The sequence below is a fragment of the Herpailurus yagouaroundi genome, unplaced genomic scaffold (genome assembly GCF_014898765.1).
Source record: "Herpailurus yagouaroundi ecotype Mexico unplaced genomic scaffold, PumYag 163, whole genome shotgun sequence".
In the NCBI taxonomy this organism is placed as follows: Eukaryota; Metazoa; Chordata; class Mammalia; order Carnivora; family Felidae; genus Herpailurus; species Herpailurus yagouaroundi.
This window is the reverse complement of record NW_024412404.1, coordinates 4,010,938-4,023,381: the sequence shown is the minus strand read 5'-3', so window position 1 is coordinate 4,023,381 and position 12,444 is coordinate 4,010,938. Positions and strand designations below refer to the sequence as shown.

At 36.9% G+C, this 12,444-nt stretch overlaps 1 protein-coding gene across 1 annotated transcript in view; it reads right to left on the bottom strand.

Moving 5' to 3' along the window:
- The window catches only part of ARID5B (AT-rich interaction domain 5B), a 182,323-nt gene that overhangs the window by 137,479 nt on the left and 32,400 nt on the right, over positions 1 to 12,444 (bottom strand). The window lies entirely within an intron of this gene.

Here is a 12,444-nt window from a genome sequence, read left to right as displayed (position 1 = left end):
TAAGTAGCGACAAATATAGTTACACTCTGAGAGTGGCAGGGACAGCTGAGACTCCTCTAGATGAGGACTACTAGCGAAGGGAAAGAATTAGAAGCCACGCTACATAAGGAATGTGGGATTGCGGCTGTTGGTGTTGGACCAGTAGAATGAAAAACTGGGGGCAGGGGCAGCTCTTTCCAAATATTGGAAACACTATCAAGGAAAAAGAAAATTTGATTTGTTGTCTGTTTTTACAAGAATACAATTAGTAACCACAGTATACTGTTAATATAATAGTGTGTACTATAAGCCATATGTTTCAAGCTTAAGTCATCAAAAGTAATAATTTCTAACACAGAGATGATCAAAGATGGACTGGAATTGCCTCATAAGGTCATGAGTTCCCAACCGCTGAAAACAGTAAAAGGTCAACTAATCAAAATCTCGATAGAAGACATTTAAAAACTAGTAAGTTCAGGAAAGATGTCATAAGCAGAATCTTGTAACTAAATTATCAACTCTAAGATTTTATTATTCTCTGAAATTGATCATTATCCCAAGGGCAGGTGTGAGATATTACACATGTTTACCCGACATCCAATTTTCCTTTCCTTCCAAGAATGCTGGAGGATTATATATCCTAACCTCCTTAAAGTAAGACATGACCATGAAATTAATCTGAATGAGTAGTGAATTGTGAGTGGAAGTGATGTGTGTTACTTCATGTTACTACTGAGTGTAAACATTTAAACTCTAGCACATAGCTCTCCACCCCTCTGTTCCCCTTCCTATAAGCATGAAGCACCACTGTGGAGCCATCACAAGAGAGAAAATTTGTTATGTAGAGTCCTGTACACCACAATGAACTGTGTGCTTAAACAAGAAATAAACATTTGTCGTGTTGAGCCACCAAGACTTGGGAGATGTTTGTTACTATAGCACAACGCAGGCTGTCCTGATGAATACCGAAAATTCTTGCTCATGACCTTCAAGAGGAAACACACACAAAACCACAGCCTTCACAGCGTGGTTTGGTTTCTTTTGGAATAATTAGGTACCTCAAGGACAAACAGATTTCCAGTGTGGACCAGTCCACAAGCACACAAGCATCATACATTTATCTATACAAACCCAGTATACCACAAGAACAGCCAGTTCACAGCCAGAGAAGCAGCAGATGAGGCCAGTAACTCACATGTTTCACGTGTGAGATCCCAAAGTACATTTGAACTCCTGGCATCAAATTTTCTAACCAACTAGAATCAGCTGCTCATTATGATCTAAGCGTGATCAGAGGAAATAAAAGCAGATGGTTTGCAGGGCAATACACAGGTAAACACTAACCAAAAGAATTAAATTTCAAAACATCACCTTAAAAGCACTTCGAAATAATCCTCCAGGTTGTTTTGGACCCCTAGGAAACTGGGATTATGACTTACTTAACCCTGAATCAACTTCTGGGCCTTATAATAGATACTCCAATGTTTAGGAGTCAACCTGAATGAAGTCACATCCTACTGTTATCTATTATCTAGGTATTCTTTTATGTTGCAATTGTCTACTTTACTTTCTGGGGGAGAAAACAGCATTTTGTAAGGTTTACTCTTCTAAAGGAAAGAGGAAACTAAACCAGCATTCTTGACCAAATGCTCCCACTGTATGCTTGGTGATTCCTCATATGTGATCTACTCTAATCTTCCCCAGTCCCGTGAGACAAGTATTGGTAACTGTTTCACAGATAAGCAATCAAAGCAGAAGTACAACTTTTAAGGTCATACAGCTTATGGAGCAAAAATTTGAATGTGAATCCAGATCTGTCTTATTTTAAAGTCTGCTCTACAATGGTTTAGTACAGTGGTGAAAAAGAAGCCAACCTAAAGTGGCAGCTTCTGTTTGCTCATTCTAAATCTTGGATTGAAAATATTAATACAAAACAATGTCAACTAAAAAAGCGTTCTCAATTAAAAAAAAAAAAAAAGGAAAGAAAGAAAAAAAAAGACACCCATACAGAGGCTGCAAATGTGAGAAGCCTATATTTACACACAACCATCACGTGATGGTTAATTAGCCAGGTAACTATAGGTTTTTCTCTGCTCGAAAAGTATATGTTTCATCATGCTTTGAAATCTGCCTTATTATCAGCACTGCTATGAAAACAATGTTTTATTTCTTATCGAGTGAATAGGCCAGGCATGAAGCATTGTTTTTGTAGGGCCTAATAGAATAGCTTCTCTGTGAACCAAAGAAGTCGAATGGGTAGTTGGAAGGTGGAGAATATCCTCCATCATGATTAGCAAGTAACCATTTTAAGGTAGGTGAGGATTAAAACAGTGCAATTGCCCAGAATACAAAATATTAGATGCCATGCTAAAACCATCTCCTTAATAACCTGTCACCTAAAAAAAGACAGATTATGAACAAGCCGATAATAAAAAAAAGATAAGGCAGAGCAAGTCCAGTCTGGATTTGTTTATTTCCCCGCACATTTTTGTGACTGCTATAATCCTGAAACATGTAAAATATTCCCTTGAGGAAGAGACGAATTAATAAATGCCAGCATTAATACATAAAATGTCTACACACAACAAATCCCTACAACCACACCAAAAATCCTCAGGCCAGCAGCTAGCTTCGAGCATGGTCAAAAGCTCTCAATAAGTTTCCTACAATAAGTCTACACATGGCTGACTACAAATTAAGCCAAAATAGTTAAAAGCGATATACCCTTCCCCAGCATATTGCTTCTCCTCCCAGGTACCAATGAGACAGCCCCTCTTCTAGAGGGTGTCATCCTAGGAAGTGCTGGAAAAGAAGTCAACCACTGTATGCACACAGGGATCCCAATTCGACTCGGAGCAGAGAACGCCAGAGATTTCAGAGGTTGATCATAAAAGTCACATGTTTACTCAACCTAGGAGGTATAGCTTTGAAGTTAGAGTGCCTACATGATAGACCTAAGACTGTTATGGGGAAGATAAGAAAAAGATACTGCATTCTATTGCTCGTTACAGAGTAAGGAGCTTAGTAGGTGGTAGAGCCACTAAGTGTGATAAGAGCTCTGTAAGCAGGGAAAATACTAAGAGCTGAATGGCATACAAGGGCTTTCAGGGCTTAAACTGAGTCCTAAAGAAGAGAATTTCTATAGGTAGAGAGTCCTGGAAGGGGCATTTCAAGAATGAGTGAAGGCATGAGCCACTCAAAGTGTACTGCAGAGATCGGGGGGCGGGAGGGTAGGTCCATGTTGTTAAAGAGAAAGAAGACCAAGCAGTTAGACAAGTTAGACTGAAGCAGGAGGTTTACATAAAGGAATAGGAGATAAGGGAGAGAGATAGGCTGTCTTAACATTCCAAGTGCACTTTGAGCTGGCAATTCCGCCTCTACAAATATATAAGGAGATAGTCATGGGTATGTGCAGAGCAACAAGAATTTCACAGAGTTTTGGGAAAACAGAAGTAACCAAAATGTCCAACCATAGAAACACCTCTATGATAAAACAGTATGCAGGCAGGAAGAAACAGTGTGGACCCTTTTAGGACATGAAGGCACGGTCGCAACACATCTGTATGAATTTAAATCAGTGAGGCAAACGTTAGATTTTGTTTTTATGGGGAAAAGGTATATGCATATGAATGGTCTCTGCATGTACGATATCCACTGGCATATAGATATATCAAAGTGCTAACAGCAGTTAGTTCTGGGTGGGAGAGAAGCAGCTTACATTTTTCTGCTTGTTGTTTGCAATGCCTGCATTTTCAATATGGATAGCATGGGTAATAATAAAAACAACAACAGTGAAAGTTATTTAATAAGAAGAAAGAAAAGCACTGGATGCTTGCCGACAACATTGTACTTTATCCAGCAGGCATGAAGTTTTTGAAGAAAGGAGGGCTACAGGCTGAAAGCCAGTATTTTAAAAGGGTCAGAAGTATAAAAATGTTAAAAATTACTGAAAATTTAGAAAGCAAGTGGAGAGGTCCAAAGGAAGAAAGCTCGCGGCAAGGCACGGCTCTGGGATTTCAGGAAAGAAAGAAGGAAGGCTACTTCATCCCAGCATACTAACTGGAAACACACAAGGTGAGGCAATCAGGAAACCCCGAAATGGCAGCACTGTTTGCTCAGCCCCTACTGTGCATGAAGCACTTCGTAAAGGCTTTGAAAACCCATCTTTATTCCAGTCTGTCCTAAATAAATATATTTATTAAAACGGGGTAAAAAGTCCAAACCTCAGCTTTTCTCTGCAGTGACCTGCACAAACTACAGACTTAAACACATAATGCTGGAGGAGAGAAGGGGAGCGCATCTTTGACATTTAGGAAAATTAATGTTTTGCAATAAAACCTCACATTTCAAGTACTCTAAAAGATAAACGAGCTGTTTGGAAGAATCAGCGTCAACACTAAAGAGAATTAAGTCTAAATGCCCCAATCAAATATCTGCTCACAAAACCCCCTGGAAAAGTCACATCAATTCACATGTAGGATGTATGTGCTTTGTGCTCCAAGGTGAGGCCATCGTGATAGCAGCTATAATAACAGCCTGCAGTCAGTAACCATGCAGAGGCTCAATAGATGAGAGGTGGAAAGCAAACAGAAACATTTTAGGGTTACAAGAATAGGAGGAAAGCATTATGTATCTCCAGTTGGAAGGGGAACTGTTGAATCTAACCTCATTTTTAAAGCACATTAGAGGCACAGAGTCAATGTTGCACTCCTGTCACCAAATGCAAAAAGATTTATTGCTTCAAGTTCATCAATTCATCTATGATACCAGAAATTAACGAGTTTGCAAGAAGCTAAGGTTCCCTAGAAGACTTTCTCCAGTAGCCCCAGATATGTAACCAGGCTAAAGGTGATACATAAATACACACACACACACACACACACACACACACACACACACACACTATATATATATATATATATATATATATATATATATATATATGGCAAAGGACTCTGTGTCTCTGTGTGTGACCACACCTAAATTTCTTTCATCTTTGGTTATCTATCCTCAGATGGTGACCATCACAGATAGTTCATTGTGAAATTAACATTTCTTATTACTGAAATAATAAATAATGAAATCAATGAAATAATAAAACAAAATTATGGGTTGATTGCTTTCCCCATCATGGTCTTTTTATCACAGACATGACCACAGAGTATCTGATTAAAGACCAAATGCCAGAAGAACAGAAAATGAAAACAAATGAAAAAGCAAAAACAGCTGGAGTCCAGGAGAATGATAATGCATTCAACTAACACATATGATAATTTAGGGAATACTTCTTGGTCTTTATCTTATTTGATTGGAGCAGGTTAAACTAGCTGGACACCAAGCTGGTATTCAACTGAAGACCTTTATTGAGGCAAAACTCAACTGGGGCAAGTGCTACCTTAAATGCTATAGTACACAACTACAGGAACAACAGAAGCTAGAAAAGCACAGCACTGGTTTTGAGCCACAGAGACTCCTGCCATCTTAGTTGACAATGATGTTCATTAGATAATAGTCTACACTTAATACTACTACAAAACCAAACTAAACCAAACCAAAACAAACCAACAACAACAAAAAAACCCAGGTGACTAAAATTCAGGAATAGTGGCTAAATAACATATTTTCCCTCCTTCTTGCTCTGAGAAGTAGAAGTCCAGATGATACAGCTGGTATTAGAGTCTCATATGTTAGTCAGTGCAGCCTGCCAAGCCTGAAGGATGTTATCAGTCTCTGTTCCACTGGAAGCCGCCTCTCATTTTGGTCTAGGTTTCTCAGCACAGATGAGCTCATAAAACATCAATGGGTAAGCAGGTGTAAAAGGGCACCCAAAGTGGATCCTAAGATGAGTAACCAGGATGGTGAGAGATTTTAAAACCACATCCTGGGGAAAAACTGAAAAAAAATTGGGATTGTTCAGCCAAATAAACACTAATATTAGAGTATATATATAATAATAATATAATAATAGGGATTGAGAACTATTTCAAGGAAAGGGGAGAAGAAACATCAACGACATCAATGTCCAGCCTAATGACTCTCTGAAGAGCTAGAAAAAAGCATGAGTTTCTTACCTTGTTCATGCATTGTAGCCAAGAGGTGAATACTGGTAACCTGAATACTAAAAATAGCACTGAAATTTCCAATTTCATGTTTTTCCCCCTACTTTTGCCCCAAGATCTCCAATTTTAAAAGAATAAACACTTAAATTCTACAAATTTCTCTTCTATTGACTACCCATCTTCAGTCCATTATCAAGAGAAGATAGGAATCTGGAATTCTAAAAAGCATTCATAATTCTAGAAAACACTAGAAGATGCACAAGTCAACAGAAATTCTAAATGAAAGGGTCTTAACTTGGAATGAGCCTTCATGAATGATGGCAACACGAATATCTAGACAGCAATATCCATGACTAGCTGCTGACTGGCTTGCACATGGTTAGATTTTGCAGACTGCCTTTCCAGCAGGAACAGCCAAGATGGCTAAGTGCAGACAAAATACATGACTGTCATTTTTTCAAGACACTTCTTACACACACATTCTACCATTATTGCAGGACAACGTTCAACTATTTGATTACGTGGGCAAGCTGAATTTTAACGTTGAAATGAAATGAAGTAATCTCCCTGATGTCTTCCTAGATCCATAGAAAATATCCCATCATTAAGTTGTTCTAAAGCTTTGAACATCTTGGACACAGATTCTTGGAAGTATGAACTCACTCCTGTCAAAGGTCCTTTGGGCTGTCACTTTACAGTGGCATGAAGTAACCTTGAGGAAACAGCCATGTTGGCCCTTTGACAGCATACTTCTCTAGTGTTAACTGTGCCATGATGAGTTTCTTTAAAGAATGTGTGGTTCACACAACAATACTGTCAGAAGGCCTTGTGAGAAACTCCTTTAGAAAGTACCTTTACAAATTTCTGATAGGCTCCATATGTAATTGATTTCTATTTTGAACTCAAGGCTACTATAAAGGCCAGATCTGTTTCAGTGAAGGGGTCCTTCCGTAGGGATTCCTTATGATATTCATGAATAGAAAAATTCAACAATATACCATCTAAGAAACTTCACAAGTTTCTACCTTAGGGAAAACAGTACAGCTAACCCAGCAATGGAAGTTAAAACGTAAACAGCAAATACGTACATAAGACTGTTTAATAAATATACGAAGTTTACATCTAGGAACGAAGGAAGGAGGAAGGAAGGAAAGGACTGTCTTAATAATTAGCATGTCTTCAATCCTAGCAAGTTCCTTAGATGCATCAGGTGAAAATTCCTCATTATGGTAAACCATCAGCACCTTACCATGCTTCATAATGCAGACATTTAAACTGTTTTCTTCAATGCAGAATAAGAATCATGACCCAATCCACACCCTTGGAAGCAGCCTGACACATCAGACTCAAAAGTGATCTGAAATAACCATTTGAAACACAAGGCTTCCAAGATTTCCAAGCAGTATAGTTAATTTCTAACTAAAAGTACTAGAGAAATCATTTATACTACTGGGCACTTAACGGCCCAGTTTATTTTGACAAAATTATCAAAAGGAAAAAAGTTACACAACATAAAAAAAATCTATATGTAAAGAAACTTACAAATACATACATATATTTTATATTTAATATACACATAATTTATATGTATATATATACATACGTACATGTATACATAATGTATATACATAGTATATATTTATAATATATATACTTAATATATATTATATATTCAACATATAATATATATACATTATATATACACACATAATTTATATACATTTATACATATACACATAATATATATTTAATATATAATATGTAATCTATTCAATATGTAATATATGTGCATATTATATATACACAATATATACACATTATATATAATATATAAATAAATACATATATAATATATATTATATATAATATATTAAAGCAAAGACCAGAAGGATTTTAATAACCGTCTTCTATTGAGGCAGACAGTAATGAGAATAAACCCTGCCCTAAACACTAGACCACATGATTCAGGAAGTTCAAAAGGGACAAATAAACTAATATCATACCACATAGCTCCCTATCATATAGAACCTCCTTCTCACAGTAACATGGTGAAAATACTAGGACTTCAGTATCACAAATGCTGCCATTGACACTAACTAATTAGTCCCCAGTTGACCTTGTCAAAAATCCAGGGAGATAAAGCAAGGTACACACTATTACACCGATTTTACATCCAAGGAACCTGAAGGCACAAACACCTGCTGACTGTTCCAGCGAGTGACAGATCTACAGGACAAGTAGAGCCAAGAGTCTCCTGACCTCCCATCCACTGCTCTTTCAACCACCATGCTGTTTATTCCCCAGAGTACAGTAAAATCCAAGCACCAGAAGGGACAGGGGAAGCCACACTTTCTCAATCTGATGGGCCTTTAGAAACAGAAATTGAACTGAGGGAACCCCCATCATTAAATTCAGCTGTACCCACACCCACATCCTTTGGTCTCTCTTCTCAATTTCAGCTCAGATGCTTCTATCTTTTCTTTCTTTTTCTAGAGACACATTTGGAGATGAAACCATTTATAACTGCCCATCCACAGACAGTTTGTGGCAGCATAATTGACAATGAGTCTGCTGCAAAAAAATAAAAATGCTGTTTTAATAACCTTGGCCTAAAATACATTCTGTTGTATGCCTCAAAGGGTTTCAATAAAAAGTCAACCTGTAGAGACATATTTTCTTGGCTTAAACAACAATCCAAAGCATATAAATGTAGTCCAACTATAATGACATATTTATAGGCCAATAAAGCTTACTCTGCAGCTTTCATACTTCACTTAAAGGAACTCTGTAAGAAGCAGTGTTATATAAAATAATTTGATTTTTTTCAAACTATAGCCCAAGGAATAAAAAATGCAAGTTTGCTATGTTTAACTGATAGTGTTTATATTCCTTAGTTGCTAAAAATTTCATAAAATGAAATAATTCTTCATTTGACTACTTCCAACTGCCATACCAAATATGGGTATCAAGTCCACTTTATTACAAAAGCTAAGTACTGTAATTCTAAAGACAAAAATAAATAACTAGAAGCTTGTGTAGTGAATGATTTAATCAACCCAATTCTTCTGGAAAAACAGGTTCCTGTGTTCGTTATGCTTATGAATAATACATTCCTTAACCCTTCTATTTTAACACAGTTCTTTCTTCTTTTTTTTCTTTTTCTATAAACTTCAGTATGAAACTGACAGAAGGTAAAACATCTCACTGAGTAAAGTCATAATTTGAATTGGTTTCATACTGAACTTTCTTTCTTTGAAAAGGACAAAGAGGAGGGAAGGGGACGAAGGCGCTGCAACACATCTCAGGAGTGTTTTTGAAGATTGTTGTCTTTCCCACTACCTAGATGTGTCATGTTATCACCAGCCATTTAGAATCTTAAACGAAAACTGCAGAGATTTTGTAAAAAGCAAACATGATATCCGCAAATATTGTCCTTAAAGGGGAAGGGGATAAAAAAAAATAAGAACTGTGGTTTGAATCAGAGCAGTTATTGGAAGCTGCCATTTGGGGCAGAGTTTCTCTTTGCGGAGTATTAATTTGTTGGCAGACACACATTTGTGAGAACATTCTTGTTTTTTTTACTATTCAGAGAGGGACAGGAAGTGACACAAACCGGGATTAAAGGGAGCTTATTCTACCTAAACGTTGAGCAAGAAGAGTTCCTTAATTAGCTTTTAGATGGTAGAATCCCTTCTTTAAGAGTCAACGTAATTAGTATGTTGTTATTGATGTTTTAACGTGATGAAATACTTCAGTTAAAAAAATAACGTACTGGAGTTTTATTTTAGCCACAGAAAGGTGAGATCTTTCCATTCTTTGCTTACTTCCACCAGAAAAAAAAAGGGGGGGTCTTAAGTAATCTCAGAGTTCATCTTCTTTCTTTGGTAAGAACAATGAGGAGTTGGAAGTGTTCTACAGAAGGAAAAACCTAATAAGTGTGTGAACTTCCATTAACAATGTGGTATTGGAAGTGGTTTCAGTGTGGCCAAGAGAAAGAGAGATAAGAAAACCACTGTGCAGAAAGAAAAGTACAGACAACAAATATTTTGATGTTGCAGACAGAGAAAGGAAGAGGTTGAAGAGAAAGTTGCTGGGACAGGAATGCGTACAGCAAATGACACCCCCTATCTCCCCAATATAAATCCTAACAATGTAGACTTGTAAACCTTAGATCAGGCAGATAATGGAAACTCATTACATTAAGGAAAGTTTTTGTTTCTCTTTCCACATTATTACAACACAGTGTGCATTCCAATTACAAAAGCTATTTGTCTCAAATTCCCCACAGTTCATACCAACTGAGTAGAATTTCAAGGCCCCAAATTCTATCCTTAAAGGGGTATTTTACATTAAAAAACAAAGAAAGGAAAAGTACATGGTGTTTCTTGTTCACCAGAGGAGAGCCTCCCAATCAAATCTCCTGTTGATTATTTTCCCTTCTTCAGCACTAATTGTAGTGCTGTTCCCAAATGAGACCAAAAAAAAAAAAAAAAAAAAAAAATTAGAATCACCTAGAAAGTCTTTTATCAGTACACATTCCTTGGACTTGTCTCAATCTCACTGAATGAAGAATTTGGGGAAGCTGGACTTAGCAATCAGTATTATTTTCAAAATTCCCCTGGTGAGTCTAATGAACAGCTAGAGTTAAAACACCACTAAGTAATTTGAATATTCACCATAAATCAATTTCTTCTGAAATCAGTTATTAAAAAATAGGTCATGGACATTTTTTAGAATTCACTGAGATCAAACCCTCTAAATCTTTTGTTAGAATTAAGAGATTGAGTTTCTTTTCATATTCATTAATAAACTATCAATTTTAAACAGAAAACAGTTCCACTATAAATACTCTTGTTTATATGTGCAACAAGAAGCTTAACCATCTACACATCCTTTTGTCCCCTGTGGGTTTCCTGTTTAGTTTTTTATTAGTAACAGTATATTCCATAACTAAAAAAAAAAAAAAAATCAAACGAACAAAAGAAACATTTTAATGTTAAGGAAAACATAAGACAATAGCAATACAACTTAGATCATACATTAGGAAAAGAATACAACAGATGTATTATTATTCAGCATTAGCACAGGTCAGAAGACTGGTCATTTGTGTGTTCATAAAATTGGGACGTGTAACAGAATATATAGGAAGTTTAAGAAATCAATTTATTGGCTTTAAAATAAAACCACCAGATTAAATAATTTTCTCTAAATGTACACATGACAGGCCGCCATGTCCAAAATGTTACTGCCTGACATCTACCAAAAGATGACAGGAAACTGTTGGTCATTGATTCAAACTGCAAGAAAATATTAATATGAGTCCCAAAGCACAGTACAGCTCATCACAAATCAGAATCCCATGAAAGACAGTTACTGTTGTTATGTAGTCTCTTTATGCCAATTAAATAAATCGTCTAGGTTTGTCGTAATAGTTAAATCCTAGGTTAAAAAAAAACAGGAAGTTGTCACATTAAGGCATAAAATAGGGCTATGAAAATCAGCATTGTGCCAGAATGAAAGAAAAAGATGCCTTAATATGTTAAAAGTGAAGTTCCTCTTTGCCTAAAGAGGAAATAACGAGTCTAAATCAGAGGTCAACAACTTTGGTCTTGAGCAATGTTAGAAGAGTAAGTCACTGAATGCCAGAGGGACGTACAAACAAGAGGAAAAAAAAAAAAAAAACCAAAACACAAGAAAAGGGCACAAAAAGGCACTGGAGAAGAAACTGTTAAGAAAAAGCAATAGAATTAATTATGGAGCCCCTCGTATATACCAGTCATCACGGTCCGAAACCCTTTGTATCTTACATCTCAGTGACCCTGTAAAGTTCTCATATTTTTCACATAGGGAAACCGAGGCTAGGAGGTTAAACAAATTGCCCAGAAAACACGGCTAATAAGCAGGAGAGTCAGGATTCGAACACTAATTAGAATAACTACTCCAAATCTCAAGTTCTCCTTTAAACTCATAGTGGAATAAGGGAGGGAAGGAAAGAAAAAAATATGTTCATGGTGATCTCCGAATGCTAAAAGCCCAGGGAAACCTACGCCATGAGTCGCCAACCAGTGGCTTCCCCGCATTAACACTGCTCTCCTGCTCCACATGAAGTCACTCGCCTCTCTTCCTCACTTCATTTTCCACCCAACATGAAAACATGAAATTCTGACATGGTATTAATAGATGTCATACTATCTACTTAGAACAAATACTTAAACTCTTCACTAGTTCTATTTCAGGTGTCCTAGTTAAGTCTCACGCCTTGACACCACGTGGAAGCTGCCTGAGGTCACGTGTGCTATCCCCCAGGTTCTAGCACAGGGCTCCACGCCAAGAAGGCCCTGTGATCTGGCAGGTAACACCCATCCCTTACACACCCAGACTACGTGCCCATAAGGTGTTCCGAGGA